The sequence below is a fragment of the Rhinatrema bivittatum genome, chromosome 3, assembly GCF_901001135.1.
Source record: "Rhinatrema bivittatum chromosome 3, aRhiBiv1.1, whole genome shotgun sequence".
Lineage (NCBI taxonomy): Eukaryota > Metazoa > Chordata > Amphibia > Gymnophiona > Rhinatrematidae > Rhinatrema > Rhinatrema bivittatum.
In genome coordinates this window covers 266888280-266914349 of record NC_042617.1, presented here as the reverse complement: position 1 = coordinate 266914349, position 26070 = coordinate 266888280, and the positions used below count along the sequence as shown (strand labels likewise).

General features: G+C 41.6%; 1 protein-coding gene across 15 annotated transcripts in view; it reads right to left on the bottom strand.

Annotated features, from left to right (window-relative positions):
• The window catches only part of TMEM200A (transmembrane protein 200A), a 245515-nt gene that overhangs the window by 130222 nt on the left and 89223 nt on the right, over positions 1-26070 (bottom strand). For 13 of the 15 annotated variants that reach the window (XR_003855513.1, XM_029594548.1, XM_029594556.1 and 10 more), the window contains one exon: positions 8997-9097. The exons of the other annotated variants lie outside the window; for them this stretch is intronic. The gene's annotated coding sequence lies outside the window, so the exon portion shown is untranslated. The remainder of the gene's footprint in view (positions 1-8996; positions 9098-26070) is intronic. 15 annotated transcript variants of the gene reach the window in all.

The window sequence follows — 26070 nt, the reverse complement described above, 5'->3', positions numbered from 1 at the left end:
AGAGATTAATAAAACTTAATGAGAGAATGGTACAATGAAACTGATAGTGTTAATGTTTGGATTTCTTACCCTGTGTTTTATCCCTCATTACCCCCTAGATTCATCAAAATGCTATAATAATGCTTAATAATGCCCGCAGTAAGAAAAAGGAGCATGTTTAGCATGGTAAAACTTTCATACCCTGCAATACTTCTATTTCGCAGCTTATGAAGGGGAGAGGGAGAGAAAGAGACTATTTGTAAGGCCATCATAGTAGTCAATTATTTATATCTCTATAGGAGGGCCAGCTAATAGCTCAAGGTGAGGTGTTGGTGGTTGTTTAGGGTCTGGGGGTCAGTTTTGATGCAGAGTGAGACGTACGAACAGCACATTACACTGAGCTGGAGCTCTGATTTTATTTGACATGAGGAAAGTCTCACAAAGATGAGATTTCTACAATGTTCTCTCGCCCTAGCTTGATGGACTCTATAACAGTGTACCACCAAGTTAGGGTGAGATATTATATCTAATAGCACTGTCCCAGCCCTCCCCACCCAGATCCTGCCCATGGCCCGCCCCTTTTAACAGGCCCAGCACTTGTGTGCGTATCGAGGGTTACATGCGTGGCCGGGCCCATTGGAAAATGCATGCTGTGCATGCAAGACCCAGACACGTGTGTAACCCCTGATTTTTACATGTACAGGGCTTTTAAAATTCAGGCTTATGTATTTAGAAGTCCTGTATGATTCCAATGATCATTTATTTTTAGGATTAAGATCTCACTTAGTTAGAAGCAACTTGGCACCTTGCCACCTATACAGGCCACAGTGCAAGGTTACATATACAAAGTGGAGACATGACTTAATTATAGGAAACTACTTATTTGTAGTGATACAGAAGGTAGTGAACAGTTTTGGTTCTAATACAAGCAGCTCTCTACTAGTGCTGAGGACTGGAGGCATTTGGCAACTGCCCTGGATTAGTATAGACTGGACATAAGTTTTGTGGATACACTTTAGTTTTGGGACATACACATTACTGAGACATGATGTATAGGAGTTGAATAATAAGGGTGGATCCTTAAAGGTTTAAGCATCCATAATTTTATGATTATTTTAAACATTACAGTAGAATCACAAAAACATACTATCATTCAATTAAGAGAAATAACAGCTATATTACAGGATCATATATTGGCCCTGAATTTGCTGTTAACAATACCAGGAGGCCTATGCCATTCACTCCACTTGTGGTTGTCAGTGTTGTATAATGGCTACTGACCATACCCCTATAATTCTTAATTTAACCAAGCATTTAGAAGAGAATTATAAATTGCCCCCTGTCTGGTTAGCTGAACCAGAGTGATGAAAGTTGTTATCTTTAGGAGAACAAAAGTATAAATCTATCTCCTCAGAGGATTAGCATGTTGCTTTACAGTGGCCTTTATTACAAAGAATTATTGTCTCATGCCCATTACTATATATGGAATACTACTTAGATCATGAACTGAGAACTCATATGAAGGAGAGCACATATATGCTACGGTATGTCACATGATATAATTTTTAATGAAAGTAGTAGAAATAAACTCATTTAAATTGGCTTGCTAATACAATATAAGGTATCACTGAAATCCACATTTTTCTTGACAATCTTTTGAGAGCTTGCTTTGTTCCAAGAAATTGCATGTGGAATGTATTAAGATTATTTTAATCCAAGAAAAGAGCAAAAAATCCTCGCAAATGATTGAGTAATCCAGAAGGCCTTGTTGGGAGACGAGGCACTTCATCAGGCTTGCTGATGCAGTCTCATTCACAAAACGCTAAATAAGAAAAATGTGTTTGAAAATAAATTAAATAAAAAAAATAAAAAATAAAAAATTTTCTAGTGAGTGGTATTATAAAGAATTAACATTGGTGATCCCCTTTTGCTGTTTGATTAAGATTATTTCAGGCAGTTAATTAGATTCCTGGAAGACACTGTATGCAAAGGTGGAGTTGATAATGGATCAAAACAATCACCAATAATTGATAAATGTAGATCAATATATGTACATTGTAAATAGCTTAGCATAAGGATCATTGATGCCTGAAAGCTGCTGCTTGTTACTAATCAGCTAAAAGATAAGCCAGGAATACATTTGTTTTTCTAAGAGATAAGGCTGGTGGAGACTAGTATTCAGAGTCTAGCACAGGATGCCTCTTTAATAGCCAAAGCTAGGCCATACATCTTATTGTATCTGTGAGTTTTAATTAGTCACAGCTTAACGAGCAACAGATAGCTATTGTCAGAATTATGAGTATAAATCAGAACATCTAACACATACACATACTGAATTAAAGCCTGAGAAAAGGAGAATATAAGTAACTGCATTGGACAGGGTTCTTTGAATGGCCCACGGACAAAGAGTGATCAGCTGGTTCGTGGAGTTTCTGACGATGTACTGGCTTTCATTTTCAAGAAGATACTATCTCATAGAAAGAGAAAAGTGTTTCCTTTAAAGACTATTTTCTTCATTTCTGTCTTTGTTATTGCAATAACTATTAGAACATAAGAACATAAGAAATTGCCATACTGGGTTAGACCAAGGGTCCATCAAGCCCAGCATCCTGTTTCCAACAGAGGCCAAACCAGGCCACAAGAACCTGGCAATTACCCAAACACTAAGAAAATCCCATGCTACTGATGCAATTAATAGCAGTGGCTATTCCCTAAGTAAACTTGATTAATAGCCTTTAATGGACTTCTCCTCCAAGAACTTATCCAAACCTTTTTTGAACCCAGCTACACTAACTGCACTAACCACATCCTGTGGCAACAAATTCCAGAGCTTTATTTATTTGCCTTGATTAATCTATGAAATGCTTATTGTGATGCTGTGTGCTGATATTTACTTTGATAATATTTGTGTTGATTATATAATTTTCTATCAACTTTTACCATATTTTGTAAACTAAGCTTTGATTTTAAAAGAATGTGTGAGTGCGTATTCTATGGCATAATATATCACCATTCAGCCCACCCTGAAATTATCAGATACAATCACCCTCAGATCCAGCTCTTATTTCATGCTCAGAAGAATTTCACCTCCTATCCCTTCACCTAAATTAGCTCACCTAACTTCAGTTAGAGAAAGAGCTCATCCTTGGCAAGACCAGCTCACTGGAATGCTCTCCCACTAGATATTAGACTGGAGACAAATGTAAGTGCATTCAAAAAAGCCTTGAAGACTTGGTTGTTTGAGCAGTTTTATGTACAAATTGGCTAAATTTACATATAATTCCTCTCCCTATTCACTTACTTATTTTATGTTTGGATTATTTTATGATTATTTTAATTTGTTTTATTTTAAGTATATTTTAACCATGAAATTAGTTTATGACAATGTTTGAAATTTGATATAGGTAAATGGTTTTATTGAGATGAATATTAGTGTGTTATTCTGTTCTTTGATTATGTTTAGTTTGGGCAATGTATAATAGGTGCCAATTTGGGCACCAATTTTAATTGTTTTAATTGTTTAAAGATTGTTTTATTTCCTATGTTTTATAAGAAGCATGTAAACCGGCTTGAAGTAACTAACAAAAGTTTCGGTATATAAAAAGGTTAAATAAATAAATAAATAAATAAATAAATAAATAAATAAATAAATAAACAAACTAACTAACTAGTATCACATCCTTGGGTTTTTGTGTCCCAAATGCATGACTCTCCAGATTTTAGTATTGAATAATGAAGCATAGATCCATATATTTATTGCAAAGGTTTAAAGCTATTAAAAAAAAGGTGAAAGAATCCATCTGGAACTGAGAGGGGAGGGGCGGTGAGTGATCCTCGATCGGGAGACCCGCCCCCTCTGATGTCACTGAGGACTGTGACGGACGTTAAAGAGCCAGAACACCAGGCATCGTGTGCCGAAGGGGCTCGACAAAGGGGCACTCTCCTTTGTGCACCCCTTCGTGCATCCCGTAGTGTTAGCCATTCCCCATGTTCTTTTATATCCCTTGTTAACAATCCCCATATTTAAATGTTTAATGTATTTGACAAAGGTAATGCATGAGTTCCTGCAAATTTTGTTTAAATGTAAACCGATGTGATATGTAAAATCGAACACCGGTATATAAAAATAAATAAATAAATAAATTAAATATGTAGGGGCAGATTTTCAAAGGGGTACGTGCGTAAGATACCCGCGTAACCCCCGACAAGCTGCCCCTTCCAACCCCTGCACGCGCCGAGCCTATGTTGCATAGGCTCGGCGGCGCACATAAGCCCCGGGACGCGCGTAAGTCCCGGGGCTTTCCTGGGGGGGGCGTGTAGGGGGCGTATCGGGGCGTGTCATGGCCGGCGCATCATCGGGGGCGTTCTGGGGGGCATGGCCACGGCCTCCGGACCAGCCCTCAGCCGGCCCACTCAGGCAGGCATAACTTTTGAAATAAAGGTGGGGGGGTGGAATTAGTTAGGGCCGGGGGTGGGTTAGTTAGGGGAAGGAAAGGGGTGCCAGAAAGAAAGTTCCCTCCGAGGCCGCTCCGATTTCGGAGCGGCCTCGGAGGGAACGGAGGCAGGCTGCACAGCTCGGCGCACAGGCTGCTGATTTTGCTCAGCCTTGCGCGCGCCGACCCCGGATTTTAAAACATACGCGCGACTACGCGTGTATCTATTAAAATCCGGCGTACTCTTGTTTGCGCCGGGTGCGCGTACTTCTTTAAAATCTGCTCCATGATGTAAATGCATGGCAAAAAGCTATAATGAAAGATAGTAGAAAAAGAGGAACCACATAAGTGGGGTATTTCAAAGGACACAGCCATGCACAATATCCTCCTTAATCCAGCAGGATGCAGGATCAGAAGCAGCATGATTTTATCAAAAGGAAGATTATGTCAGACAATCTGATCAATTTCTTCAACTGGGCAGCCAGAGAATTAGATGAGGAGAGTTGCTGGATATGGTGTACTTTGGTTTTAGCAAAGCTTTTGATACTGCTACACATAGGAAATTAATAAATAATCTGAGTATTTTGGGGATAGGCCTCAAAGTGGTGGACGGGATTAGAAACTGGTTGAGTAATACAGGATGATAAAAAGTGGAATTCACTCTGAGGAAAGAAAGGTCATTATTGGGGTGTCTCAGATTTCTCTTCTAGGGCCAGTTCTATTCATGTATTTGTGAGCAATATTGGAGAGGAGGTAAAAGGAAAAATGTGCCTTTTTTGCATTTGACACTAAGATCTGCAACAGAATGGACACTCCTGAGGGAGTAGGCAAAATAAGACAAAATCTAAGAAAGTTTTAGGATTAGAGGTGTATTTGGCCATTAAGATTCAATGCAAAAAATACAAGCTTGTGGGGTACAGAAATCTAATGATGTAGTAATTGGGGGGGGGGGGGGGGGCGGGGAGAGAGTGTTGTGAGATACAGATGTGAATTTACCATGGAAGAGATCTCAGGATAATCCTGTCTGATGATCTCAAGGTGGTGAAACAGAGTGATAAAACAGTGGCCAAAGCACATAGGAAGTAGTATAGTCATTAATCAATACAAAAAAGGGGGATAATAATACCTTTGTACAAGTCATTCATAAGACCTTGCCTAGAATAGTGTGTCCAATTCTGAAGGCTGTACCTCTAAATGGTTATAGACAGAATGGAGGAGGTCCAGAGAAAATCTACCAAAAACAGTAATGGGATACAGGAAAGGATAGGATAAATAGAATAGTTGTGAGGAGGTGAAGGAAAGCGAAAGATCAACTGTGATCTATGGCATTATACGAAGAATAAAATCGCACAGAATAGATGAGTCTTATGGTCCTTTTCTGTCATCATATTCTGTTTCTATATTATATTCATTGTAATCATTTCCCCCTATCCCCCAACCCCATCACCATACATATCACAGACAAAAAAGCCCAACAAACACAAGTTTCCACTTCTCTATAGTTAACATTTTAAGCATCTCTTTCTCTTTTTGTGAACATGGATTTATGTAGATAGTCACCTTTAATACTCTGAAACATTATACAATTTCCACAAGGAAAATCTCTTTTTAGTAGTGATGGACAGACTTGGGACATCTGGTAGTGTAGATCTCACAGATGAAGATCTCTTTCTAATTTGTAGAACATGAGAATCCAATCAATGGTTTGTCGCTAAGGGAGGCACTCTGTAATTATCCACACTGGTGTAAAGCAATGTTTTTCAAGGTGAGGCACATGAGCCAGTGGCAGTGCCTATAGACCTCAAATGCTGCTCCAATGGCATCGAGGAGGAGGGAGAGGGGGAAGGTGTGTTTGCTTTTTACAGAGACACTGGAAATATTTTTAGCTAGCATTAAACCAGGCTATACAAGAAAGGAGCAGAATCAAGTCATAGCCCTCTCCACCTTCCACATATGTGCATAGTGCCTCCCTTTCTGCCCATATACACTCTCTTCTACATTTCCTTCCTTTTTTCTACATCTCCCAGTGCTGGCTCAGAACTCTCTCTAGGCATGTACCAAAGAAGAGAGCTGAGCATCCAACATCACATCAGGCATGCAGGCCAAGAGTCATCATCGCCATCTCATAGGCCACACGAATAGAGGATGATGAAGCCAGCATCTCACGGGTCAATCTGGCTGGAAGGAGGAACACTACAGCTAAAGCTGAATCCTTCCTCAAGATCAGGTGAACAGATGGGAGTTGGGACCTGAAGCAGGAGTAGTAAGAGTGTGCGAGGGAGAGTATGTGTGTATGTAAGTATAAGAGAGGGTTTTGGGGAGTGGGGAGTGGAGAAGAGACACCACCAATGTTGGGAAGAAGGGAGGCTGCTGGGTAGAAAAGGGGATTGGGGAGCATGCTGCAAAGATCTAGGGACTAGGTGAGAAAGGTGGGACCTGATGGAAGGAAGGGTACAGCACATCATTGTAATGGGGATCAGCTATCTATATCATCAGAGGGGGGGATCTCCCCTGGTTGACCATGATAATGGAGAACACCTTCCCACCCCCACCCCCATTCCAGCCCCAGTGGATCCACAGCACTTCTGCTTAAACAATAGTGAAGACTGTTGGGATAAATTGTGTGGGTACATTTTACCCAGAAACTTTACACCAGTTGTCAAAGGGAAATACACAAACTTTACCCACACAAATTTACATGTTATCTGTGCTCTCGTTTTTTCTGTTAAGAAATAATCACATGCTTTTGATGCACATCCCTTCAAACTGCAGATACAAGTATATGCATACAAGTCCTATCATATATTTTAACCCTCCAAATAGGAGGGTTAAATTGGTTTGCCAAAAGGAGACTACTTGAGGCTATAAAACAAATATTCTATAAATGTATTCACTTGTAATATCAGGAGAATATCTCTGTCATTACGCTTGGACTGATATTCAACAGATTTATGCAGATAAAAATAAGCTTTTAAGTGCATTAATGTAATTTTAAAAACCTCTCCCCCCCCCCCCGCCCCATCATTCAGCAAAAATGTGTCCACATGAAAATGCTATGGGGTAGATTTTCAGAAAGCGCAATTTGGCGTACTTTTGTTGGCGCATCAGGCGCAAACAAAAGTACGCTGGATTTCAGTAGATACGCACGTAGCCGCGCGTATCCGCTAAAATCCAGGATCGGCGCGCAAGGCTACCGATTCTGTATAGCCGGCGCGCGCCGAGCCGCACAGCCTACCTCTGTTCCCTCCGAGGCCGCTCCGAAATCGGAGCGGCCTCGGAGGGAATTCTCTAACGCCCTCCCCTCACCTTCCCCTCCCTTCCTCTACCTAACCCACCCGCCCGGCCCTGTCTAAACCCCCCCCCTTACCTTTGTCGGGGGATTTACGCGCCCTCCGGACCCGCGACCTGGGGGCGGGTCCGGAGGGTGTGGCCACGCCCCCGGACCGCCCCGGGCCGTAACCACGCCCCCGGGCCTGCCCCCGAAATGCTCCCGACACACCCCGAAAACGCCGCGCGGATCGGGCCCGCCCCCGACACGCCCCCTCTGAAAACCCCAGGACTTACGCGAGTCCCGGGGCTCTGCGCACGCCGGTAGGCCTATGTAAAATAGGCGCACCGGCGCGCAGGGCCCTGCTCGCCTAAATCCGCCCGGATTTAGGCGGATTTAGGCGAGCAGGGCTCTTAAAATCCGCCCCTAAATGCACAGATTTAGTAGACAATAAAAAGATCCAAGTCAGGGTATACTCAGGACAAGATTTACAAATTCAGTTAATGCTGATTATTATTCACTTCAATCACAATAATTGTTGCCTTAAATCTAACTGCACAAGTTGATACAGTTAGATTTTATTGGATATTTAGCTGCAGTTAGCTGCAGGTGAATATACTCTTCTTTGAACAAAATAAACCAGTAAAGATTAGCTGCTTAACTTTAGCACTAAATGGCTCTTTAAAAAACCTTCCTTATATGTATTAGTTTATAGGGACAGTAAGAGGGAAGACATTTCCATGAACGCAGAGGGACACAGTCTCCCCCTCACACCAACACACATACACACACACAAACTTCTTTCTGCCAAGAAAGAGGGGAGAAACTGAATTGCTTTGGAATATATTACAGTTAGCTATATGAAGCTGCTGTGCTTAGTTAAGCTGAAATAAAATATTATAGCTTGATGCTGTAATTAAAGAAATATTTTAGCTTGCGCACAAATAACTTTTTTAAAAACTATTTTCACTTAGGCAAGTCAGAGGAACATTTTAGTTTAGAGATAAGGAACCATCGTGCGTTCAAGGACATACATGATTCATACTATGTTACAGCTTGAGTATTATGGGATAGTGGCTGAGATGCAGAGAACAAAGAAAATAGAAAAGTGCATGTGCTAGCAAGATTTGGTCTGCAAAAGTATAAAGGGAGTGAATTCCAACACTACTTCAGAACAGATGGATGAGACCCTGAACTAATCTGATGAACGCAGAGTCCTCAAAACGCGGGAGAGAAGATCTATGCCTTTTCTCAGTAAGAATCATCAGCGTTACCATACTAGATCGAAGGGGAACAAACAGGGAACAGGAACTCACCTGGTCGCTTGCAAAGCAATCACCAAAGATATATCCTGGTAAATACTTTCTCTCTGTTTTGTTTCTCTCTCTTTCTCTTTGGGCCATTCTCATAAGTGGTCCTATATAAACATAAGTACGCATATCAGAATACTACCTTTGCATATATTGCATTTATTATAACCATTGCTTTTACCAGAATACATGTGTGTGTATATATATTCAGTATTGTGTGTGTGTGTGTCATTTCCATTGAATAACAGGCAGCCCCAAAAAGAGAAATAGTGTTATACCATAAAATACATTTATAGATGTGCTTGTTATAGCCCAAAGGATAACCTTTATATTATTAATATGGATTGACCTTAAAATTGAACTTAGAGATGGAGATATGATGTCAGAAAAAAAGTTGCCTTCAAAGTACATTGGCTATTAATGTCATAGTAATATTTACAGATAAAAAGACACCAAAGTAAAATAAGGAGTTATGATTTAGGGTTGGGTATGAAAAAAAAATGTTTCATGATCTTTCATTGTACTTTTGTGATATTATATTGCCTCATTTTGTTACATATTACATATGTTACATATTACATATGGCACTTCATTTCTCAAAGAAAAAAATAAATGGACTCTGAGACATTAAGGTTAAAGCACCATCCTTAAGTTTTTAACTTGTACACTCTATGGTAAAATTTCTTTTACCGGCCTATCTTCTTTCCAGCTTGTTGCAAGCTTCCAAGTTTCTCTCCCCCTGTTGATTGTAACTTTGACTTATTCCTACTTATTGTTATCTTTCGTTTATGTGAATTTGTTACTCTTGTTTTTTTTCCCTTTGTTAAACTGTAAACCGATCCGATATGGTAATTTACTATGAAGGTCGGTATAAAAAACTGTTAAATAAATAAATAAAATACATATATTGGGGTAGATTTTAAAAGGTGCGTGCGCTACCCCGCACTCACACATGTATGCCCAATTTTATAATTTGCGTACGCAAGTTATAAAATCGGGGGTCGGCGCGCACAAGGGGGTGCACAATTGTGCACCTTGCGCATGCCAAGCCACTCTGCCTTCCCCTGTTCCCTACCCCCCACCCCACCTTCCCCTATCTCCCCCGCTTTCCCCCCTACCTTTTTCTTTTTTTTTTCTTCTCCATCGCAATTATATCTTTCTTGAGATGTGATGACCAGAATTGTACACAGTATTCAAGGTATGGTCTCACCATGGAGCGATACAGAGGCATTATGACATACTTTGTTTTATTCACCAATCCCTTCCTAATAATTCCTAAAAATCTGTTTGCTTTTTTTGAGTGCCTCAGCACACTGAGCCGACGATTTCAATGTATTATCCACTATGACGCCTATATCTCTTTCCTGGTTGGTAGCTCCTAATATGGAACATCATGTAACTACAGCATGGGTTATTTTTCCCTATATGCATCACATTACACTTATCCTCATTAAATTTCATCTGCCATTTGGATTCCCAATTTTCCAGTCTCACACAGTCCTCCTGCAATTTATTACATCTGCTTGTGATTTAATTACTCTGAATAATTTTGTATCATCTGCAAATTTGATTACCTCACTCATTGTATTCCTTTCCAGATCATTTATAAAAATATTGAAAAGCACGGGTCCTAGTACAGATCCTTGAGGCACTCTACTGTATACCCTTTTCCATTTAATCCTACTCTGTTTCTTGTCTTTTAACCAGTTTGAAATCCACAAAACGACATCGCCACCTATCCCATGACTTTTTACTTTTCTTAGTAGCCTCTCATGAGGAACTTTGTCAAATGCCTTCTGAAAATCCAAATACACTATGGGGCAGATTTTTGAAACAGCGCGCGTGGGGTACCCTTGTGCGCACTACCTGCTGCCGCACGCATGTTATAAAATCCGGGGTCGGCACGTGCAAGGGGGTGCATACGTGTGCACCTTGCACGCGCCGAGTCCTATGGGAGCCCCAATGGCTTTCCCCATTCCCTCCGAGGCCGCTCCGAAATCAGAGCGGCCTCGGAGGGAACTTTCTTTTCGCTCTGCCTTCCCATCCCTTCCCCTATCTAAACCACCCCCCAGCCCTACCTAAATCTCCCCTACCTTTGTTCACTTCTTTACGCCTGCCTGAGGCAAGCGTAACTTGTGCGCGCCGGCCATAAAATAACCTTTTTTGTGCACTCGGCTGTTCAAGAGCATTAGCCACATCTGGGTGGCTGTCACAGACTGTGCCACCAAAACTTTGAAATAAATAGACAAAATGCAGAATTATTTCTGTACATAATACAGAGTATCAATTTATGCACCAAAAACATGTTTTCTTTCAATTATGGAGCCCAAAATATACTGGCATAAAAACATGCCGGCCGCGATACTAGGGTGTAAAATACGTTGGCAGTTCTATGTTAATCTTGCTTTTCTTTAATACTGTAATATTGCTTTCTTCTTTGTAAATATTTATGTTATAAGATTCAAATGACAAAGTTTAAATTAAAAAAAAAGTGAGCTGCTTCTGCTAAAACTCTCCGAGAGTGTCTGCACTTTCAGGAGAATGCAGAAAGGTGTGTTCAACAGAACACACAGTTTCACTCTCAGTTGTGCGCACATTTTCTGCAGGTAAACTTTACTGCCAACGCAGCAAGGAGTTTTATCTGCAGAAAACATGATGGTAAAACGGTGCATTGGTCTTAACGCTCTTACATGGAAATCCTACGCAAATGAGGACATTCGTTATTCCCTTCTAATGCAGAGAGGTAGACTGGCTCCCATTTTCCTAGCATTGGAAATTTAACTCCTGGTCAGAGGTGGAATAAACTTTCCAATGCTAGGAAAATATCAGAATGTCATCGTTACTAGGGACTCCCTTCACCTTCCACCGGAGCAGCACCCAGTGGATTCCCCTTCAGACCACGGCTCCTCCATGGAGCCCAATTCATTTGCCTTTCCTCTTGGCCAGCTGTACGGCCCCAAGCTGCTTAAAGCCCCACAATCCTTCCTTCTTGCCCTCCTTTCGTCCCTTCTTTGTTCAGAGGCGGAAGGCCCTTCAAGCACCCCTCTCCCAACTGAAAGGAAGAACCAAAAAACTGACAGTAGGACCCTTCCCCTTGCTTTCTCACCTCCCTTACCTCTAAGGCTCCCTTCCTTACCTCAGCCTGTTGCCGGTTTTTACTTCCACTTCTCCCCCCCTCCCCCCCCTCTGTTAAAATGTGCGTTCGGCCCATGCGGAACGCACATATTCCCACTCTACGTGCTTTTTAAACTCCCAATGAGTTAGCATATCATTTGTTTACTACATCGGGAATTTAAAAAAAAATTAATCTGTGCATTAAAACTGCGCTGAAATCCAGGGCACAGCTTCTCAATGCAAAGATTATTGCATCGACCTGTCAGTGTATTATTATCTTCTGATATTCTCCCCACACTAACTAAACCAATGTAAAAGGATTGGTTAGTCCAGGAAAACACTCACTTGGGATTAAACAATCATCCCACCACAAGAGCACCCTCCTCTTCTGATCCTTCTCATTGCCAAGACTCCTCAAACAATCCAATACATCCGAATCTGACCTGACCACCACCCCCAGTGACAACATTTCTCATGGGCCCCTGCCTCTCAGTACTCCTCTGGGATGGCCAGCAGGAGTTGGGTCGTTCACTTTCTACCAGTTTGATCTTCAGTGTCTAAATGGCTGCTGAATGCATTCAACTTTGCACCACATCTTTAGCTGTGTTATGAGGGTGTTACCACTGGCAGTAGCCCTTTAGTTAATTCATTTAACGTGTGTTAAACATGATTAACATAAGCATTACATTTTGCTCCAGTTACTACATAGGCCCCTAATACTTTTAGGGGTAGATTTTAAAAGGTTGCGCGCAAGTCCATGTGCGGACGCTACCCGGCATGCACACGTGGACGCCCGATTTTATAACATGCACGCGCCAGTGCACGCATGTTATAAAATTGGGAGTCGGCGCGTGCAAGGGGATGCACATTAGTGCAGCGCTGATGCCTGCGGCCTTCCCCCGTTCCCTCCCAGGCCGCTCCAATTTAGGATCGGTATGGGAGGGAACTTCCCTACCCCCTAATCTAACTTTCCCACCCCTTCCCGCCCCCTAGCCCAATCCTAACCCCCCCCCCAAAGTTATCTCACCTTTTGCACCTGCTCGAAGCAGGCGAGGGTTGCACACGCTGGCAGACTGCTGGCACGCGATCGCCCGGCACAGCGGCAAATGGCCGCTGTGCCGGGGGCCTCTAGCCCCGCCCCTTTCCCGAAGACCCCGGAACACGCGTCCCGCTTTACACACTTGGCTGGGCCTTTGAAAATAGGACTGACGCGTGTAGGCCTTTTAAAATCCAGCCCTTAGCTCTTACTGGGGTTTGGACTTATCATGCAGATGATGAACTCAGCCCTAAGAAGGAGGAGGATTAATCACCGCTGCAAGGGTGACCCCTGAATAACTTTAATGGTCTAGAGGCATTCCTCTTCAGTCCTCAGTGACCAAGGGGACTTGTGTATCAAGTGGGCAGTTTTTCTGAGAGTGGCAGTAAAGAGAGGAAAATTGAAGGGAAGAAGGGGATAAAGGATGCTAATATCAGGCCTTGTTCAGTAAAATAGTTTTTTCATAAGTACCAAATGGAGGAAAATAATTTTTGCACAAGACCCATTGTCTATCTTGTGTTCCCCTACCATATTAAAGAATACAAATACTACAAATACTAAGGGCGTGCAGCCCCAAAAATTGTTTCAGGTTTTTCTCTCGTTTTTGTTTGGCTTTTAAAAATCTGAGTAGCATTTTGTTTAATGTTTATTTCATTTTGGTTCCTTCACTGACATAAAACAAACATTTAAAAACACATAAAGACAAAAACTCAAGCGAGTTTCCAAGACCCAGCCCTCCGCACCTGTTGCCCACTCTGAAAATGGTGCCAGGGCCCCCACTTACCTTCCTGTTGGGGTTCACTCCAAGTCATGGGCAGTAAAAGGGGCGGTAGTGATGCCCATTTGCCTTCTGCCCCCTTGGTGGTCTCTTTAAAATGGCACAGGTTGGTCCTGAGACCAGCGTCATAATGTCATAAAAAATGGTGGTGTCCAACACCATTTTCTTGTATGGCCATGTAAACATACAGCCCTATAAGAAAACAGCACTGGCCAGCCCAGGGGCCATTGCTATTATATAGTTGCTGTGGTGCCAGTCTCAGGACTGACTGGCACCATTTTAAAGACACCACTGAGAGGGAATGAGGTCAAGTTGGCATTTCGCCTGCCCCTTTTTCTGCCCAGGACTCAGAGTGGACCTCTACGGGAGGGTTAAGTAAAGGCTGGGGTGGTTCCTGGACCTGAGCTTTCTGGAGGCTGGTTGGAGGGAGCTTTCGGCAAGCCACAGAGGAAATTATTATTTTTTTTTTGTTTCTGAGAATTTGTTATCAAAATGGAAGGAAAGTAAAACCAACAAAATTTCATTGGTTTTTCTTTCCTTCTCTTTTGAAAATGTAATGAAATAGGAAATGTTGCACCAGGCAGGCGTTAATACCCGAGAGCTAAATGTGCATCTGAGACGCACATTTATTTTTTTGCACTGAAGTGAATGAGTAATAGCCTCATTCACATGCATTTGCAAGTGGTGAGCGCTATCCCATTCACTCCTCATTGGACGTGCGTTAAATAGGCACTAATCCCACTATTGCATTAGGGGTAGATTAGCACCTATTTAACCTGCTTCTGACTGCGGGTTATTCAGTGCGCTCGGCTGTGCGCACTGTATTGCATCAGCCTCTGGGTCAGGCCAAGGATCCACTGAGGCAGACAGTGGCCAATCCAGGCTTCTTAGAAGCACCCAGCAGATACTCATAGAGAGATCAATTCAGTGATGTTCATTTCCAAAAAATGGGTGTCCCCAGGTCTACCTGGTTAATAGCTGCTCATGGATCTGTCCTCCAGAAACTTGCCCCAAGCCTTTTTTTTAATCCCAGTTATACTGCTAGACTTGACCAGGTCCTCTGGCAACAAATGTCGTAGCTTAAATGTGCACGGACTGAAAAAAAATACACTTAGCAGATTTAAAGCAAATTTGGCAAACAGTTTCATGAAGTTCCCACTAGTCCTAATACTATTTGAAAGATAGAGAAATGTTCCTTATTAACTTGTTCCCAAGAAGCCTCTGCATTTTTTCTTAAACTACTTTACTAAAAACATAATACTAAAAGTAAGCAAGATATCATATATTTGCGACATTAATTAATTGTGTGTGTGAAAACTAATGCAGAAAAACAAACTGATCTTAGCTATCAGCAATATTTTCCTTCTTTACAATACAATAGTTTACTTATAGTAATGAAATGAGTATTTTTGCACAATCACTGGAAGCTTTTCTCTCTAAGAACAAATTTAGAACATTTCAACAGCAATGTCTTGAAGGACGGCTGGGTTGAAATGCTTTCCAAGAGTATGCAATACTAACGTAGTATATTTTTCCCACCTGGAGGAGAAAACAACTGACAAATTAAAATTTGGTGCATCCTTAATGCAGGGACTAAGGAACATTTTTCTACCCCTGCTGGTATTTTAACCTGCTGCAGAGTAAGGCAGTGCCCTGGACTCCATAAACTGTTCTTTGATAAGCCTCAGCAAGCAGGCAGCAAATAATCTAAAGCACGGTTATTGAAAATGGCCCTAGGGCACATAACTTTTCATTCAGAAGTCATTTTTGCTTGGAATAAACTGCACTTGAGTAATGTGCACCCTAAAGGTAACATTTCAGCATCTCTGTCTAAGTGCTGCTTAAAGAAGGTGGTCTATTTACAGACAATAAAAGAGTATTTGCAAGAAGATAATATCAGGTAAAGAAAACTGTGCACTTTATCTGGCGCAACCTGCTGCTGCAGGTCACACTTCAGTCATCTGGGTTTTTGCCTAATTGCATCACTTTCTGGATTGTCAACAGCATTTGTTGCTGAGAAGTTAAGATCCGGACACTCTCCAATGTGGGAGACATCGCTCAACATTTTGGCTGCTTCCTTTCATAGGGACCACCATGTTTTCAGACCTTTGCCAAAGGTCCTGCCACCCAACCTGCCCCTTTGTGGCCCCAAGAGGACTTCAGTAGGTAACTGCAAGTGTTGGTACGTAACTTCTTCATGGCAATAAGTGGAGATATTTGGGGGGGGCGGCGCAAGCTTCGACAAAACTTAGCTTCATTTTGTCCCCCCTCTTATTTTATTTTTTAAATTTTTCTTTCATATTTTTCTTTTCTATTTAGTGCGCCCTATTTTCAGTGCACTATATTGGTGAATTTTCAAAGAGTTGCACGTATATGAATTAGCAGATTTGTGTGCAAATAGCATTATGTTCACTTAAATGCTATTTTATAAATCTCAAACAAGTAATGTTCCAAGTAATGGTGCTTGAGTTAATCTGCTCATATAAAAAAAGGGGCATGGCCAACATTTGCATATACGGATACATTTCTATTTTATAGCTTCCGACAGTGACGCATGTACGTTTTTTACTTGCGTATATTTACTTCTGCTAACTATCTGGTATAAGTGAGACTAAAAATCTTCATTGCTAAATACTGACTGAGTGAGGGGTCTGGGTAAACTGAAGGAGTTCCCACTGAAGAACCAGGGGAGTCTTGAAGACCTAGAGCCAAACTGGGCAATCTGATAGGCTAATTGCTAAAACTGGTAATTTCCTTCATAAGCACGTTACAAAATTTGATGGCCTACATGCATAAAAGCCAATGAGTGCTAAGGAAAATACATGAGTTAAAACCCCACGTGTAAATGATTAAAATTAGGAGTACAAATATTCACATATAGGTTTGCGTGACTTATCCAGATAAACTTTAACCCAGTGGTGGCTACTTAGCCAGATAAGTCTCAAAAATGCTATTTATCTAGCTAAATAATAAAGCTGGATAAGTGTTAAAATGCTCCTTAGCCAGCTATGTTGAAAATACATGCTGCATATCTTTTAGATATGCAAACATGGGTAGATTTAAGCTTTATATAATTTTCTCTCCTTTATTAATCAGCACAGTAAGTTTTTACATTTATTCTTAAACATTTAATTGATACATGATTGAAAAAAAAAGCCACAGTTACAAAGAGCAATGCATTGCAAGATTTAAAAAGAGAAATACAAAAAGATTGTCAGAAAAATACACTGCTTCTGCCCTCTGCCATGACACATTAATCCAGCACTGGGAGTCTGAGTAAATGGAGTCACTCATGCCAGGTCCCAAGCTCATCTCTGCATCCTGCCCCAAATCTTAAAGAGGATGCTAGAGGGCAAACTCAAAACACAGCACCTAAAATTAAGCCTAAGAATGCCAGAAAAAAAGTTACTTTTATATTTAAAAAGTTGCCATGCTATGCTACAAACAGTATACTGTACTACATGTTAGTGCCAAATACCCAAAGGGGAAGTCATTGAACCTTTCTAAATTTAAAGTAAGCCAATATGAAGTACTGCTTTAAAATATAATAACAGATGTCTTCTCTTTTGTAATTGCTTGTTACAGAATGTGAACTGTTGCAGCTTCCCCTTGAAAGAGCTGTACCGTGTATTCTGGTGATGTGCTGGAGGGGGCTTCTGGGAGTCATTATGCTTTCTAAAACAAAGGGTAAAAATGCCCAGTGGCATCTGTTTAAGAAACTTTTTTTTTTAAACCCTATAACTTCAGGAAATCCGCACCAAGGCGATTATACTGAAATAAGTGGAGCCATACCAGTCCTGGAGATCAGTCAGATTATCACAGTCAGTACTCTGTGAGGTGACAAGCTGCGACTATCTACTTCCACACCAGCGGAGGGTTCATTTGTAACAGCAGTCTTCTAATGTAACAAGCCTACTGCGTTTTTACTAGGTCACATTCAGAGCACGGACATGAAAAATAGAACGCCATAAATTCAGTGAAAAAGAAACTGAAGAGTAATGATACGTTCCTTGGAGTATACATGTCATGGTTATCAGCAGGGCTTCTGGGGTTTTTTTTTAAGACTTATTTTACTAGGCTCAGAGCCTGGGTTGGAGATCCCTACCTTGCAAATAAAACTCCCTCTTTCCCACAACGGAAGACCTAGTTTTATAAGGTTTGCTGATTTCTTTTGGATATGAATACTATTGTCCCATTATCTTACTTTCAAGTGTAACAGACAGCTTTGACTCCTCTCTTTGGGCCTAATTTATCAAAGATTTTGTCCCAGAGGCACAGAACAGGAGAAAACCCTTGGCAAATCAAGACTTTACCAGCGCTGCAAAAGATAAGATAATGCAGAAGCATTTCCTAGGAAAACATGGGCATGTCATACAAGTTTGCAAAAACTATTACTTTTTGTACTTTTTTTTTTTTTAAACATCTTTTCTACCAGTTTTCTCTCTTTTGATAAACAGCTTAAATAAAATAGTCTAGGGGTGGCCAGCTCCAGTCCTCAAGAGCACAAACAGGTCTTGGTTTTCAGGATATCCACAATGAATATGCATTCCCCGCTTCTTGTCCAACAGCGTGACTTGAATTATGCCAGCAATTATGTAAATAACGTTCCAGCAATTATGTAAGGAAATAAACACTTAATCATGTTACTAGTTACCACGAGGACGGCTCCTTGCCCCTCACAAATTCTCTTGTATATTGCACTTTATCTTCGTTCCCCCTTTCTTGTTTCCTACTCCCAGTTAAGGCACCCTTGTTATAATGTAACTTTATACTCTTTCAAACTGTCTCTTGTTGTTTGGTTGGTTATATTTACTGCCTAGTTCGATGTAAACCGAGTTGATTTGATTTGTATCAAGAAAGTCGGTATATAAAAGCCTTAAATAAATAAATAAATAAATAAGGTATATTTGCATACAATGGAGTCAGTGCATACACATTCGTCTCGGGCATATTTGTCAGTGGATATCCTGAAAAACAGACCCATTTGTGGTTCTTGAGGACCAGAGTTGGCCACTCCAGCAGCATTCTGAAAAAGGACATGAGTTAATGGAGAAGTGTCAGATGGTTTTAGGAAAGGGAAGTCTTGCCTCATCAGTCTTTTTAGATTTTTCTGAAGGTGAAAATTAGACAAATGAAACCAGATTCAAATATTGTATTTGTTTTTTCAGAAGGCATTTGACAAAGTCCCTCAGGAAATTACAAAGTCACGGGATAGGAGACAGTGTACTAATGGGGATTGATATATGGTTAGGAGACAAAGGGTAGGACTAGTCGGTTTTCTAAATGAAGAAAGGTAATTAGTGGAGTACCACAGGTACTGAGACCTATGCTGTTTAACATAATCATACATGATCTGGAAAAGGCAATGACTGCTAAGTTGAACAAATTTGCAGATGACACAAAATTATTCAAAGTTGTTAAAACAGCAGAGAATTGCGAGGAGCTGCTGAAGGACTTTGGGGACTGGGAATATGAATGGCAGATGAAATTTAAAGTGGAAAAATGCAAAGTGATGCACACAGGAAAAAATAATCCCAACTACAGGTACATGATGCTGGGTTCTGTATTGGGAGTTACCACCCAATATAGAAAGGACCTTGGGAATCCTTGTGGACAATACATTGAACTCCTCAGCTCAATGTACAGCGGCAGTGGGCAAAAAAGCAAATAGAATGTTAGCTATGATCCAAAAAGAAATGGAGAATAAATATCACATTGCTTCTATATCGAGCCATAGTGTGACCACACCTTGAGGTGTGCAGTTGGGGGGGGGGGGGGGGGGGGTGTCACCCATCTAAAAAAAAAAAGGCATAGAATTAGAAAAGGTGCGGAGAGAGGGGACATGATAGATAAATGGAGAGGGGACATGATAGATGTTTATAAAATCATGAGTGGGGTGGAACAGGTGAATATAAGGATGATTATTTATCTTTTCAAATAATACTAAAACAAGGGGACACTCCATGAAACCAATAACAAACAGATTTAAAACAAATCGTAGAAAGTACTTTTTCACTCAGTATAAAACCAAGTTGTGAAATCTGTTGCCAGATGATATGATCAAGGAGACCATCTTCCAGGATTTAAAAGAGATTTGGACAAGTTCCTGGAGGAAAAGTCTAACACACAATATTAGTCAGGTAGGCTATAAGTTATTGCTAACCCTGGGAGTGAGTAACAGGAAATAGGGCTACTTTACTAATCTGCAAGGTACTTATCTATTTATGCCAGTATTCAAAATGACGCCGATAGCCTTTGCCCTCACTATGTCACAGGGGCCAACCAATGGCACCGGTAGCCCCTGTGACATAGTAAGGTCAAAGGCTATCGGCGCCATTTTGAATACTGGCAGCCAATGGCGTGAGTGCAGGAGATGGCTCCCGGACCCCCTGCTGGACCACCAGGGAGTTTTGGTAAGTCTTGGGGGGGGGGGGTCAAGAGGGTGGAGGGTTGTAGTTAATTCAATTTTAGCTGGTAAATGAATAAGAATGAATGCATGAACGTATCGGGGGCCCCCCTTGCCGAATGCAACGTATCTGCCCCCCGACGAATACGAATTACGAGTGCAACGTATGCCGTCCCTCTGCACATCCCTAGAGTATGACCTATCCAATCACCTCTGTTGGCAGTTCATCTGCTATGCCTCAAATAGTGCGAAGCAGGCACAGTAAGACACAAGGAAACAGACAACTGTCTTCCTGAATGGGCTGCCTCACTGAATCCCATGCCCAGCAAGCTGAGTCTGCAAATACATATCATTAGGGAGGTAGCACATTAACAACTTTATTAGGCTCAAACACATGCAAGACCATGTTCATAAGCAGCTCTACAGTCCCATAAGCCCCACAGAATTGTAGGCTGTTATTACTGGCTAATTCTTTGGGCACTAAGCTATCTGCTCCTCAGAAAAATTCCAGCCACACTGTTTCTTCTGGATAGTAAATCAGCACTTGTACAGCATGTTGCAGGGATTTATAGTAAACACCAAGCAACCGTGGGTCTTTGGTCCTATGAGTTAAGATTGTCTTTCCCCAATCAATGCCAAAAAATTCCCTATGCGACTGAAATTCAAAACTAGACATTTAAATGGATAACTTGTCATTTAGATGGCTTTGAATATTGACCTCCATGTGTTTAATTTACAGCAATTTACATGCAGACATTTTTTAGATCTATATAGTGTATCCACTGTCCAGTATATGCACAAAACCTAATTTCCTACTGCAGGAAGTGGCAGTGCTGGTCAGTGAAATCCTGAAGGCCCAGAACCATCTATTTGTCCAGGCATCCACTAAAGGGAATGCCTACCAAAAGCAAAAAATCTGGCAAGCTATGGTGAAGAAGCTGAATGCAGGTTTCCATAAACCCCAGGATAAAGGGAATGTCAAAAAAATGGAGGGATTCACAAAAGAAAGTAAAAAACAAACAGGTTGCAATCCTTCGCAAGGGTTCTTCACCTCTGCTTATCTGCCATCAAGTACAAGGTTTTGTCCACTATGGATGAAGCTACAATGTCGGGTGTCGTTCAGCGAGATACCTTCCACTCAGAAGATGAACAGGGTACGGTCAGTTCAATTTTTTGCCATTCTTGCTTTCTTGGTGTAGATATGTAGCATGTATATATGCTTTCCTTCATACAAGTAAGACTGTTTCTGTCTGTAGTCATCTAAGGCTTTCTTGTTACACCAAACTGAAGAAAGTCCTGCTGCACTCTTCCTCTTGACTGCAAACCTTCCACAGGTTCTTCACATACAAAAGGATCAACATGGTCCAACTTGCACAAACCATAGGAAAGACAAAACTCAGAAGAGCAAGGAACCTCTTCTCCAGGAATTCCAGCTACAGGAATTATGTCCTTGAGAAACCAAAAGGCCATCCTATTCCCTCCACCCCCCTCAGTCTTAAAACTCTGGATTTTCCTCAGAGCTCCAGAACATTATGAGCCTTTTTTTCACTTCTGTCTCTGAAAGCATCATCTAGTGAGGTGTCTCTGTAGAACAATACACTCCCAATCTTCCTCTAGTTATATGTGCCTCCTGTTGGAGACACATATAACTATATATGTGATATATTTGCAGCCATATGTAAGGGTACCCGGTGGGTACCCTTACATATGGCTGCAAATATATCTAATAAATAGTTATTAAGGATATTCTGAAAATCAGGACTATCTACAGCTCTCACTGAGAATCAAAACATAATAAAATAAATATTTTCTAAGTTGGTTTTATAATTTTTTGAGAGGGTGGTAGAGGTCAGGCCTGGACCTTTTCTTCTAGTCCGTTTTGTTTTTTCCTTTTTATTTCTATCTCATTTGAAACTGGGGAAGGGATGCAGTGCAATAAGCCTTCATTTGAAACTACCTATGGATTGTTATTTTTTAAATTTATGCTATTCCTTCCCAAGTTAACTATCCCAGTCAATACAACAACTGTCTGTGACCAGAGGCTATACACCCAGGATCATTCCAGAACTCTGAAATCATGAGTCTTAAATCCATCCATTAGATGTCACTGTTTGCTTGATGATTGGGCTTTCCTCCTTAATCACAGGGGACTGTGAATGCTACCTCTGCAACAACCCCAGTCAGCCTGAAAAAAAGCAAGAACCCTGTGAAGGATCGAGCCCAGATCCTTCACATAGAAGTGCACAGCGCTATCACCAAGCCGCCTGGTTGATCCAAGCCTTTTCTATTTTATTTTCTAGTCACTGTTCTTCAGTGTTTGCTTCATAATTATATTTTATTGTAAAGAACAAGGCACAGGGTTCATATTCATCAATGGTAATAGGGTGTTTTATTTACAGACTTCTACAAATGCAGAGCCTATACTCTGAAACACAGGAATCACTTTAGATTGTGAATAAAGAGAAATCGAACATTTCAAATTCAGACTTCTAACGTAGTCAACAGACATCGTTCTCTTAATCACCAACAGGAAAAAAAACAAAACACTCTACATAGCTAGACTTGGAAACCTGCATATGGATGAAAAACCTCCCCATGCTTTTCCACCAAGCTTTATTATAACCTAAACAGCTACCACAATTAGTGAGGCTGTTCTTTGAAAACTCATGAGACTACTGCCAGAACATCCATCTGCCTTGGTCCTGTGGATTTGGATAGCACCCAGCCATCGACTCATTTGGTTTCTGATCAAATGAAAAATGATGCACATAGGGAAAAGTAATCCTAGCTATAGGTGCTGGGTTCTAAATTAGAAGTCACCTCCCAGAAAAACGATTTGCAGTCATTGTGGATAATATGTTGAAAACCTCAGCTCAGTGTGCAATGGCAGTCATAAAGGGAAACAGCGTGTTAGCGATTATTCAGAAAGGAATGGAGAATAAAATTGGGAATATCATAATGCCTCTGCAGTGATCTATGATGACACCATATCTTGAGTACTGAGTGTACTTCTGGTTGCCTTCATCTCAAGAAAGAGATAAAGGAGCTAGAAAAGGTACAGAGAAGGGCAACAAAAAATTATAAAAGGGATGGGATGGCTCTGTTATAAAGAAAGGCTAAATAGGGTAGGACTCTTCAGTTTGAAGAAAAGACTGCTAGAGGGGATATGGTAGAGATGTATAAAATTATGAGTGGGAATGGGTAAATAGGGACCGGTTGCTTTCCCTTTCAAGACAAGGCCATAGCACAGTAGATAATATCATATGCCATATGAGATCTAAGGCTTTCCCTATAGCTGCACCTATAGGGAAAGTCTCCCTGCCAAGATCAGACATGAGACAAACTATCTTGCGTTTGGAAAGGAAAGTCAAGAACTGGTTATTTCCATTTTGTAACATTCTGGAATTATATATTGATCAATACAGCTGTTGTATTGTGAGCTGGGGTAATAATCATGTGTATATTAGCTTTTACTTATGTCTTTTCATTGTAGTTCTAGCTGAGTTATATTCAGGTACAGTTGTATTTAGCAGGGAGGGCAGAATGGCTAACGTGGGAAACTATGAGTATGGTATTATTTCTAATTAGGGTAATGATATTCTAGATTTTTTGGCACTACAGGCAAGGTGTGGGCTGTAGTTGGCAGTGCTAGAAAGCAAGGATGGAGAATTGCAAGCAATGTATTTTTTATTATAGTAAGGATCTTTTATATTTAGGGAGAGTATTTTTTTTAACAGTGCATGGTGGGAGTAAGGACTGTATGTACCTTTAATGATCAAACTTAACTCTTAATTTTCAAACCAAACTTATGAACATAGGTTGCTCTGAAACTTCACATAAGGCTGTGGTTAGCAGTATTCGAGTCTTATGTCTGTGTTTTGGCTCGGCCTTTTTTTTTTTGTTTATTTTTTAGATTTATGATTGATGTTTTATATATGATTGATTTTAAATTTGTACTCAACTTTGAGCCCTTCAGTTTGAATTAGAGAAATACTATATTAAAATATTAAATAATCAGTAATAGGACTAGGGGGACACTCTGTGAAACTAGCAGGTAGCAGATTTAAAACAAAATGGGAGAAAGTATGCTTTCACTCAATGCACAATTAAGCAGTTCAATTTCTTGCTGGAGGACATGGTCAAGTTATTTAGCATAGCTGGGTTTAAAAAGGGTTTGGACAAGTTCCTGAAGGAAAAATCTTATGCCAGTGGACTCAAGGGAAATCCACCACTACCCTTGGGAGTGAGAAACAAGGGACTGGATCTACTCATTGGGACCTGCCAGGTGCTTCCTAATAACACAAATTGGTCAATGTCAGAGACAGGATGCAAGGTTTGATGTATCTTTGGTCTGACCCAATATGGCAAACCTTTCATTCTTATGGGGAGCTGTAGCCTGCTGTTTCTGATCAGGCTCTGCTCTGACTTGTAGTGTCACTAGATTCAGGGGCGGATTTCAAAACCAGTTCATGGGGGGGTCTCTCTCTCTCACACTTCCGTAATACATCTCCCAAAAGCAGGCCAAGACAATCCTTGAAAAGTTCATCATATAAACTGAAGCCAGAAAGAAATAAGCCCAAAAATCCCCAAAACAAATTTCATATTTTTTCCAAAATAACTAAGAAGTAGGGCACACCCTAGACCAGTGGTTCTCAATCTTTTTCCCCATCGTGACCACGTTCATGTGTGATACATTGCTCATCACAATTCACAGTGGAAATAAAAAATAAAGTCCCAGTATTATTTATTTTTATTGTTAAGAATGACACAAGGGAAAGACAAGTACTCTGTCTGAACAGAAAGGGGCGGATTTTAAAAGGCGCGCGAATAGCCTACTTTTGTTTGCGCTCCAGGCGCAAACAAAAGTACGCTGGATTTTAGTAGATACGCGCGGAGCCGCGTGTATCTGCTAAAATCCTGGATCGGCGCACGCAAGGCTATGGATTTTGTATAGCCGGCGCGCGCCGAGTCGCGCAGCCTACCCCCGTTCCCTCCGAGGCCGCTCCGAAATCGGAGCGGCCTCGGAGGGAACTTTCCTTTGCCCTCCCCTCACCTTCCCCTCCCTTCCCCTACCTAACCCACCCGCCCGGCCCTATCTAAACCCCCCCCTTACCTTTGTCGGGGGATTTACGTCTCCCTCTGGGAGGCGTAAATCCCCGCGCGCCAGCGGGCCTCCTGCGCGCCGGGCCGCGACCTGGGGGCGGGTACGGAGGGCGCGGCCACGCCCCCGGACCGCGCCCAGGCCGTAGCCACGCCCCCGTACCCGCCCCCAAAACGCTGCCGACACGCCCCCGAAACTCTGCGATGACCGGGCCCGCCCCCCGACACGCCCCCCTCGGAGAACCCCGGGACTTATGCGAGTCCCGGGGCTCTGTGCGCGCCGGGAGGCCTATGTAAAATAGGCTTCCCGGCGCGCAGGGCCCTGCTCGCGTAAATCCGCCCGGTTTTGGGCGGATTTACGCGAGCAGGGCTCTGAAAATCCGCCCCAAATTGTATAAATAGTAAACATCCCATATCAAAACACCAATTTCCACCATTCAAACAGTAACCACCTTACCTAAGAAAAGGCAACACTGAAAATATTACACCAGGCCTTAAGACACCAATACATCTCCTGTTAGGAAAATGGACCAAGCCAGGCTGCTATAGAGCCCTACACAGAAACTACACGCTAGCAGAAAACCTCACCACAGTCACACGTGCAAACCCTCACCTAACAAAGAATAAAGAGACCATAAAGTATAAC